We start from the raw sequence: 11279 nt of genomic DNA, 5'->3' as shown, positions 1-11279 counted from the left end.
AATGGAGAGGCAGACAAAGTTTAATGGTTGCAAAAACTTTACTTACGCCGCTTGTAGCCGTGACGCAGACGGTCCGGTCGTCTGAACAACTATGTGAGTTGTTCCAGCTGGCGAAGCCCAAGCCAGTCAATCCGTCCACAATTTAAGCCGACGGGGAAAGGGTACGTCGGGGATTGTGCTCGGCGACGGGAAGAAGGATCGATAGGTGATCAGTCTATCAATCAGCTAGCCTCAAGTCAAATCTCCTTAGAGGCACTCTGCAGCGTGCTTAAAGTTCTTCGACTTGGGCGGAAGTTGCACGAAATTTTAAACGGCTAGCAGGCCAAATACTAGCCGCCACGTAGGAATAATTTAGAACTGGCCAATAGCAGGACACAAATTTGCATTCAAATGGCGGGAACTCTCTTGCACCGGGTTTTTTCTGTTGCAACAAAACCCTTTGCTTTGCAAGAGGCTCTCGGGGGGGGAGCCACTGGCACTGCTGCAATCTCCCCACAGTTGTGCACCCTGCTGTGCCCCCCCTAGATGTCACTTATACCCTACCATAGATTTACCTGCAGGGTGCAGCTGCTCTCTGCTATGCTGCTTGGCCGTATTGCTAGCCATGTGCATGTGCGCATGAGCACATGCACATGGCACCTCCTGCCTCTGATTGCCCTCCTCCCACTCCCCCCAGCCTCAAGCAGCCCCTTGCAGACTAGAACTCTGCCAGCCTGCAATGGGAAACCCACAGGTTTTTCTCTTTTAAAGGAGAAAACCTGTAATTCTCTCTTTCTCCTTTAAAGGAGAAAATCCACGTTTTTCTTTTTTAAAGGAGAAAATATATTGTTTTTCCATGTTTTCCCATAGAAAATGGAAAACCCAGATCCCTGATCTTCACATAAGATAACACATATTTTTCTCCAGTAAAAAAGAAACTAGAAGCTGTAATAATAAGCTAGGAGCCTAGGGGTGTATTATTCAGTTTAAGATTGAAGCAAAAACAAATACCTCTTTATTGGAATGAGTATTAGTTTGCTGTGTCATATATTATGTATAAAAAACACAACAAATCTAGTAGATTATGATGATCCATTAAGTCAATTCACTCCCTCTCTGATGCCTGAGTAGAAATGCTGCTGCCCCTGCCAAGCAGTTGCTTTAAAACTTTTGGGTAGACCAGAAATCAGAGAGCTGGGAAAACTGCACCATTGCAGCTCCCTGGATGTCCCCCTCCCTGAGTTATCTGTAATTTGAACTCTTTTCACTCCTAGTCTGTTATATTAAGCTACCAATATCATTATTTGTTTTCCAGAAGTCCAGTGGAAGTTGGACCTCCACAGTGTTCAGAACTGTACAAACACGTATGAAGAGATAGTTCTTGCTCTAGCAAGATTCATAATATATAACAGGGGTTAACTATGGCCTGTAGGCTAGATCCAGCCTGCAGAGCCTTTGGATCTGGCCTCAGGATGTGACACTTTGGTGGTAGTAATTTGTCTAGCGCTTTGGTGCTTTGCTATAGTGGGGAGAGGCAACAGCAGTGGCCAAGTCCTAGTGTCCACAGGGCCCTGACCCAAGCTAGGACATTCTGACCCACAGTCTAAAAATGCTGCTGGCTTCTGGTTTATAAAGCCACAAAGGGCCTCTTTGATCATCTCATATGACCTACTGTCTAACGCAGGCCACAGGGCTTCTTTGAATTAAGTCCTATTTGGACCAGATGATCTTTTGGGGAAATAAAAATTCATTTTGTTTTAAAAATGTTTACGGATAAAAAAAGTTTGGAGGCTAAGGAGGAAAAAAGGCAAAAGGTGGGGGTGGGGAACACAGGCACAATGACTTGCTTAGCATCACATAAGAAATCAGTAGCTGCTTTGGGAAGAGAACCCAGGTCTCCAGACTTCTAACTCTATGACTTTTCCACTAGACAACACTGCTTCCCATTAGCCACTGTGTGAGCCATCTTCTCAGTCCTGTATACGAAGCAGATGGCCAGGCCTCTGTCTCACTCATTTACGTGTCAAGGCTCTGGCCAAGTTTTTTATGTCACATTCCCCAAATCCAAAATAAAATGACAACTCAGTGTTCCGTATATCTGCCAAGCACATGGATTGAATCTGTTGGTCTATTTTGTGTCTTCTTATCATTCACCAGCCATTCTTCACAGCCCCTGTTCATGTGTACTTGTGCAGTGCTATTTGCAAAAGTTGCACTTGCAAACAAATCCTGATCTTGATGCATTATGGGGAAAGGTCTGATGTGAGTGTCACTGGCCATATCACTGATTCAGCAGTTCTTCTGCCTGCCTTGGTCAAGAATCTTCTGTGGTCAGTGCTACCCATTTCAGGGTCTGCAGATACTCTTTTCTCCAATACAGCTGGGATTCTAGTTGTCTTGTGGCACTATATCTCATGTACGGGCCAATGTACTAATGCTGACCTTGGCTGCATGAAACCTTTGGTAAAATAACAAGAAAAATGTATAGCAATAATACACCCTAGCAATAATATTCAAATTCTAGCCACTTTATGGACATAGTTGCATAGGGTGGGCACATATTTGCTCCAGATTTTAAAATAAAAACCATGTCTAATCCTGTGAAGTCTCAGCCACATTCATTTCCTGGTTTTAATATGCTCATATGGCATGTAAAGTTTTGAAAGGTTAGCCTGAAAAGATCACAGGCCATGTTGTTAGCATCTGTGAGGTTTTGTAGATGTTTGCAAAGTACTGAGATCCTCATATGTAAGGTGCTATATAAGTGCCATGTATTATTATTATTAATATTATCATTCAATAATATATTAATTGCAGGGCATGAACGGTACAAGGTTTTCTCTTCAGGAAAAAAAAAAGCTTCCTTTTCTTCCTGACTGTCTTTCAGTAATCTCTCAGAAATGAGGTCAAGTTTGCTTGGACTATATCTTTAGCAATGAGTGGCAATACAAACCTGTTGTTAATCTGTTGCAGGTATTTGTTTAATTTCAAGTCAAATATCCTTTTATCTTTTTGATAGGGCACTTGAGATTATGGTTGAAAGATTTTACAGTTCCAGAAAGTGGAAATACATACATTGATATAAATAAACGGGCGTGACAGAGGTTATAAACCCCATCCAAGGTCTTGAGAAGGAAGGGGTTAACTCTCTGGCTAGGGAGTTGTCTGTCCATCCTGCAGAAATCCTCTCAGCTGTGGAGAGTTGATTGCTTCCTACACACACCCTTTCACACAGTATAAAAAGGGGTAAGTAAGAAGAGGCTCCGTTTGGCCAAGTTAATGAAGGAGAGGGTTAGAGATCGCACAGGAAACAAGTGATTCCTTAGTTTGTCAGTGGTGCTTGAACCGAGCACCGCTTTGGGAAGGTAGAAGGAAGCTGCCCATATCCTAGGGCAGTAGCTGAAAGGGAGTTATTTAATGTAGCCTTCATTTTTTTTCCACTTCTCATTCCTTTTCTTTTTAGAATTACAAAAGTACTGAAATTTCATGGTGAGGATTTTGATTGGCTTAATAACTATTTTTCCTTGAAAGTGTCAGTGTGTGGTTAGGACAGGGGAAAATGTGGGAGAGCGGGGTGGCAAGGAGAGAAAAGAATTAAGTGAATGCAAGGTAGTACATTTATAAAGGAAGTGCATCACAGGTGACAGGAGCCCGGGGTCTAGTAGCTAGAGATGTCATGGGGCATCTGGGTTCTTCCAGAGACTTTATGGGTGAACCTGGGAAAATTGTTTTCATATCCTGTGCTTTAAAAAGGCCAGTCGTTTTGGCCCTGACAGGGTATTAGATGAGTACAAAATACTATTATTACCACAATTGACTCTAGTGACCCAGTGGAAGTGTAACTATCCCTTTCATACATTACAAATACCATGCGACTTACAGTTCTGGTCCAACAAAGCAAAACACATTAACATGTATGGAAACAAAGCTCCACATAAGACTTTCTGGGTCCCATTTGGGTGTTCAGAGTGCTAGAGTTAAACATGGTTATTTTGTAGTTTTTTGATTGCATAACACTCTCTCTTTCTTTATTTGATTGCATACCAGTTATTTTCCCCAGAGCTGGGGAGAGGTTTCTGAGTCTCGAAACCAGCTTTCTGTTGATCCTTAGAGTAGTTGTTATACAAGAGTAACAGAGAATGTGGTTTGACCTTAAACTGGAGTGACCACTCCTAGGAGGAATAGAAGGCCCCATGCTAGCCTTTATACTTTTTGAGACTATCAGCAAAGGTGCCAAATTGGGCAGGGACCAGTCTGAGATAAACTCTTGTTTGCTAGGGGTAGGATCCTGGGTTAAAATACTCCTGCAGTGCCTCATTGTTCTGTGTGGGGCTCTTACTGCTGCTGGCTGCTCACCAACTCAAATTCCCCAGCACAGAGGCATGGACTGAGCCTATTTTATGCCATAGGGAGGGGTGCGGATGTCTCCTACTCTGCTGCATATCCCCAGAAAGCACACTGATTCTTCTGCCTCTTAGGCCCTGACATGCCTGTGCAGTGGGTAGGATTTGGCCCTTAGTGAGCTGATTATCCATCCCCTTGACATAACATAAAGCTCCAGGATTTACAGCTATATACAAAAGTAATAATCTTGCCTGGATATGTGGGGAGCTACATACAGTATGTAAATCCCATCTTGTGATGGGAATATGTTCCTTTGAGACTACAGCTGTAAGAAACCTGCATTATGAAACCTGAAACCATGTAAAACGGCCTGGTTTCATTACAAACTTGAATCTCAGTTTACAACGGTTGAAAGTTTTGCCATGGTTCATGAACAATTCAAAGTAAACTTGGGCCCAGTTTCAAATAAGCCGTTCATTCTTCATACATCATGCAAGCTTCGTAGCAGTTCACTGTTTCAATGCAAAACCAGATGAAATGGGGGGCTGAAGAGGGACAGGGAGGAATGGGTGGCATGACTTCAGGGACAAGGGGACTGATCTGTCCTAGAATTAAATCCTGTGGCTACCAACCTAATGAAATTGCAGGAAAAGGTCTCTATGCAAACCCTGTGATCCAAAACAGCTAAGTTCTGCACAGCTGTGCTATGGAATAACAGGCAAAGCTTTAGCTACTTAGCTTGATGCAGCCAGTCATTGTCAGAAAGAATGCAATTCTTCTGGTTTCCATTTCTGCCTGAAGGGGAGCATAGCTCTGCGAACCCACAATGAGACTTGGGGGGAAAGGAAAACTAAATTACATTTAAAGAAAGAAAAGACGAGCTTTCTGCAATTTTTGTTTTATGATTGAGTGATGCTGATCTCTTCCATATAATGCAGATAAGGTTACAACAAGCCTTTCATTATAAGCCTAATATTGACATACCACCCCACCAAAGTTTGCCAAGCCAAAAACAATCCATCTAAAATTTCACAGGCACCAGTTTACCCCAGGGTAGAATCTTTCCTTCTGAAACACTAGCCAAGGTGTTTAATGGGGGGGAGAGGGGGAGGGAAATTGCATGGGAGGGAGAATAGTGAGAGTAGAACCAAATCTGAAAGTCTTGTTTCTAGTGCATGAGCACATGCTCGCTCTCTCTCTCTCTCTCTCTCTCTCTCACACACACACACACACACACACACACACACACTTTATAGCCAGAGTCAACACTTGATGTTGGTATATGTAGTCTTCCAAATTAATTTTCTTAGCTTGCACACAAATATTCTTTCTTGTGATGACATGCTGTGTGGCATTCATTTTATTATGAGAGATTTTATTATAGAGAAATCTACGTGAGCAGTTGGGGAATATGTTCTCTGCCTTAGTTGTTGATTGAACAGAATCCATTCTGAAGGGAAAACTGACTATTTGGTATTGGCATTGTCGCTGGGCTGATATTTCTGAAAGAAGGGATTGCCCTGCATGCTACTTGAACACTTCAGATCCAGGGCTTGTATATATCTGTAAATAGACCAAGTTATTGTTTAAAAAATAGCCAGACTCTGCACTACTCATTTCTCCTTCACTGAGAAGCAGACCTGTAAGATCTCAGATACCTGGTACTAGATGCTAGGCAGAAGGACAAAACTGGTATTAGGATGGGGTACAGGTTTTCTTAGTAGGTGGCAACAGTATAAATTAAAATAAAATATGTGTCCTCATTTTATTTTCCTGGTTAGGAGAGCAGAGAATAAAAGATTGTTGTAGGACACAATGAAAACTGCAAATAAACAGCAAAGCTGTCTATGGAGTGTAAAAATTGCTACCCATCTCGCTAGCGGTGCCTAGCAAGTGACATCCTCATTTGTGTAGTTACAATAGTGTATTGTGAAATTGCACAAGAATGCACTTAAAACTTTTCCCACCCTCCTATGAAAAACTCTAACAGATTCATAGCCACAAAAATAGAGGAAAAAATTAAGACCATGCCAAGACATTTTTAAATTGGACTTCATGATAAACTGAGATTTGATATTCCTGGATAATTACTAATGAGAACACTTTCCCTTTAATTATCTTGTGGTCACCATTTCAAAGGTGATTAAAGCTATTCTTCACTAGATGTGGTTATAGATTTAATGCAAACCTGGTCTTTCTTGTGGTTTTATCACTGCAATTAAATCTGGCTTGCTCACAGACTTTGTGTGGCATGAGGGATTTCACCAAGCAAAATGATTTTCCCCTTCAGGCAATGTTAAATTTAGGAAAAATATAATTAATTATATCAGACAGGTATCTATTATACATCATGCACACATTCTTAGAGACCAGGGGGCCCACTTCTACTCAGAACAGAGACAGTCATTCCTTCCAGCTCTGGTCTTAAGTACAGTAGCTGCTCTTGCCTGTCCAGACATGTCCTTCTATGATTATTGTTTTCTGCAGAAAGGCAATCATCCTGCCTTTAAAAAGAAACAATCAAAAATACAAGTTTTCAACCCAAGTTCCCCTTTCTACCCTTTTGATTGTGATTTTCATAAATTCTAAGCTTTCTTTTTTATGGTGTGCAGCCACTTACAGGCTAGAAATAAAATTGTGCAAACAAATGTCCTACCATGACTATAGTATGTTTCTGTTTATTTATTAACTGCTCATTGTACAAATATCTGATTTGCATGTTTTCTTCATTGGCTACTTGATTGGTTTGCTCATGTTTTATTATCTGTGCTTATAAGTCTCCCCCTGTCTTTCCAAAAACAAACAAGCAAACAAACACATCTAATGAGGATTTTTTTTTCCATTGAGGAAAACCAAAGGTCATATCTTGTGAGCAAAAATGGATCTCCTTGGTGCCTGTTAACAAGGATGATTCTTGCCAATATAATACCTTTTACCAGTGGGTCACAAAGCATTTTGTAAACTGTGACTTACAGGGTCTCACAGCACACCTGGGAGCTAGGTAAATTTACACCCTGTTTATAGAAGTGCTCAGTTTGCTGATATTTCATGCTAATCACTAAGCTACCTTGCCTATGTTTACATATGAAGAAACTCCCCAGGAATGGGGGCGTGTGAAATGGATGTTCTCACCTTTTGGGAATGCACCATCCTTTGAATAGTCAACCTTAATATCGGTTTCCTTTAGGGAGATGGAGTCTGGCTTTAAAACACCAAATTTAAATACAAGCATGAAAGTGAAAATTAGGTGGTAGATTTAACTTTTCTTCCATTTCCCCCCACCCCTCCCAGTGCATCATGCTAGTTTTTCCATGCATTCAGTTGTAAAAAAAAATTCTAAAGATCATCCTTAGGAAAAAGCAGAGGTAGAACACTGGCTTTGCAATTGAATTAATGGACTGGAGTGCTGTTTGGGAAAATAAACTGTGAAATCTTACAGAGATGTTACCAGATTTCATCTATATTTCTATTATTATTTCTTTTAAATTCAAAAGCCTCAATTCTTGCAAGAGTCTTGGAAATATTACAGCATTCAGAACAGTGACATTGTAAAATATAGGGTACTAATCACAGAGTAGCTGTGCAACATACAGCTTTTTCTATGTGTCATATTTAATAACTAGACTATCATATCACTTGATTCTCATGTGCCAGATTCAGAGTCCTAGCTCTCAACAGTTTGGAACCATGACAAAAATAATATCACTCAGCCAATCTTATGACTCGAGTGACCTTGGCCTTTGATCCAGTCAGATCCTATCAGATCTTCAGAGGGTCAAGATACACCTGTTTTCAGTATTTTAGAATTTTAGCCTTAAGCTTTAAAGGGTTATAGGGAACACAGAGGAAATGGAATAAGTAGGTTGTCTTTTTGGAATGTTTTAATAATGCACTAGATGCTTTAAAAGTATAGTTCACTTAAAGTTTTCTTTCTTATACATACAAAATAGGAGGTATTTTAACAACTAATATTTTAATATTTTTTACATATTTAAACAGAGAAGAATAGAATTATTTGGCAACAGTGCAGGTGTTCTATGCAAGAAGCACATATACTTAACGACTCACACACATACTTATTGTACAGAAAACAGCATGATCAGGCTCATGTCTGACATATTAAAGGATTACGAGAAATGGAAAGAAAATAATACTTAATTCTGAATGTAAAAATATTCTGATTTTCAAAGAGGCATCTCTTGAAGCAACTATATTATGAGGTATAATACTCCAAAATCTCCTTGATTTAGTCCTATAGAGACTATTAATGCTTATGACTTCTTAATTTCTTTTTTTTATCGCATACATGAAGTGCTATATGCTGGAATGTAGGAGGCTTTTAGCATGTTCATTTAGCCAAGAGTAATATGCAGCCAGAGGCATGGGGCTACTCTGTTGACAGAAACATGCCAAGGATTTTATTTCCAGCCATAAAACATGGCATAAACTTTTAAGGATCAATGCTGAATTCTATTGGAAAGTTGTGCTGTGTGTATACCAGGCTAACGTGTATGCATTCTAAGCTATAGCAGTATTATTATCATACAGATCAATGTTTGCAAATGGGAGGCTTTGAAGGCTGTGAAGATAATTTCTCATGACAATTATTATGTACAGTAGGTATAAGAATTGTTTGCCTGTGACCCTCAGTAATTATCACTGAGGCATGCCTGTACATCTATCAGAGAAAAAATGAGGACTCTTCATTTACAGAAATGTATAGAGTTTTACCAAAATGTATAGAGTCCCACAGAGGTTCTTGACTTTTTTGGAGTCAAGGCATCCTCTCCACAACTTTTCTGCAGCATCTCTGGTTGAGAACTGTTGTGCTCAATTTACCTCAGCCCTTCTCAACTGGGTGTTGCTGCCAGGTAAACCTGCCTCGTGCTCCTGGTGCACAGCCAGCCCAAGAAGGGCTGTGGCACATATACACACTCCTCCTGCATTAGGGCTCTCTCATTACCCCAAAGCAGCCAGAAGAGCAAGCATGCATTTCAGCACCTCCCGGTCCAGCCTTGCACAGCATCTTCTGGAAACAGAGATATATGGGTTAGGTGGAACTGTCCTTCATGCCCCTGTTTCCAGGAGCAGTGTGTGTGTGAGATGGGGCGGGACAGGGAACAGCTGCAGCCCGAGCCAGAATTCCCTAATGCAGGAAGAGCATGCATTTGCCTTATCCCTGTGCATGGGACTGTTTTATCTGGTTGCCACTATGGTGCTGGCAGCACCTGCACTGTGACATCTCTGAGTGGTCCCACAGCACCCCAAGGTCCTATGACACCCCTGTATTACAGTATGAGCCTCCCTTTGACAAAGTAACAGAAGTCCTGACATGCAGTAGAGCAAATGGTGTGATTCTACCATTATAAGGAAGTGTACAGGGCTATAATTTTCAGGATGCTTACTGTATAAGAGCCTGTGGGTTTGTGTAAAGCTTTCATATAACTTTTAGGGCCTAACAGTCACCCTGTCCCTGTATTATAACTCCACATTTTTGTTTTTCAAGCAAAATTCTCTGACTGGAACTGTGGCAATATAATGGAAGTCATTGCAGCAGGGGATCAGGCCCAGTAATTTTAAGAGGTTCCTATCCAGTGCTCTCAGTGCAAATAGTTAATCACGCTATACTCAATAGAGCTACTTGCTTGAGTAAGAACTGCTCATGTGAGTATGGGTTGCAGGATTAGGCCCTAAATATCATTGTATCGGAAGTGAAGACTGAAATGCTTCTGGAAACTGTCAAGGGAAGCACCGGAAGGAGATGAATGAAAAGAATTAGGGCATGCATGCATAGGTGTCCTGAGTTGTGATATCACATCTGCTACTGATTTCTGTCCATTGCTTTGGCCAGATCATTTTATCTCTGCATCGGTTTTCCCATTTGCTCACATTTTCATTCTTTGTGTAATTGTTGTCCCATATGCAATGACACTAACTTGACCCAACACTGCTAATACATTTTCTTTTCAGGCTGTTTTTAAGTGAACAACGTTTATATTTATAAAGCATTTTGAAAAAAAGTGTTTAAATAAATGAATATTCAATGCTAAGAAAAAACTGTTCCCCCTACAGTGTGGTGTTTTTCTCTCCACGTTCCTTTTCCTTACAGAGGACTCGTCTACATGTGTACTCCACTGTGCAAGTATGCGCAGTAACTGCCAGTACTGTGCAGTCCTGATGCCACGCAGGTTGTTTCTGGCCCTACTGTGCAGTAGCAAATCGTGAGTACAGTACTCATTGTTACTGCGCAGTACCAGTGGCATCACGGTTTCTGCCCGCCAATGCTACATTGCTGTAATGATGAGCTACGCCACTGTAGCTTGTCACTACAGCAATGTAGCGTCTCTTGTAGCTGCACCCAAAGAGAATAAAAGGTGTTAACTCGCTGCATATAGGCTGTGTTAACTGGATAGGTAGTTAATTTGATATATAGCTTCAAATGTGGCATTCCTAATGTTCAAAAGTCTTTAGTGCAGGGGTGGGCAAAATACAGCCTATGGGCCAGATCCAGCCCATCAGGCCATTCTATGTGGCCTGTAGGGAGCCTACCAAGTGTAGAAAATTAATATTTATCTGCTCCAGGCTCCCTGTCAAAGATGACAGGAGCCAGGGCAGTAGGACCCAGGGGAAGCTGGCAGGAGTCAGGAGAAAGGCCAGGCCAAGCCAGGCCAGGCCAGGCCAGCCCAACCCCCTCCCAGCTAGAAGTGTCTGCCTACCACAGCTTTCCCTGCACGTGGCTGCTCCAGCACCATGTGGGCCCCGGCTGCATCGCTGGACCATGGGAGCAGGGGCACGCTGGTACCCTGGGGCCAGAAGGGGTGTGTGTGTGCATGTGTGTGTGCATGCATAAGCACTCAATGAGGGAGGGGGAGAGAGAAAGAGAGAGAGGAATGAGGCAAGCACACTGTGTGTGTGTGTGTGTGTGTGTGTGTGTGTGTGTGTGTGTGTAGTGAGCC

Source organism: Alligator sinensis, unplaced genomic scaffold (genome assembly GCF_000455745.1).
Source record: "Alligator sinensis unplaced genomic scaffold, ASM45574v1 scaffold624_1, whole genome shotgun sequence".
Classification (NCBI taxonomy): Eukaryota; Metazoa; Chordata; order Crocodylia; family Alligatoridae; genus Alligator; species Alligator sinensis.
The sequence above is the reverse complement of the archived record's forward strand: the minus strand, read 5'-3'. Positions refer to the sequence as shown.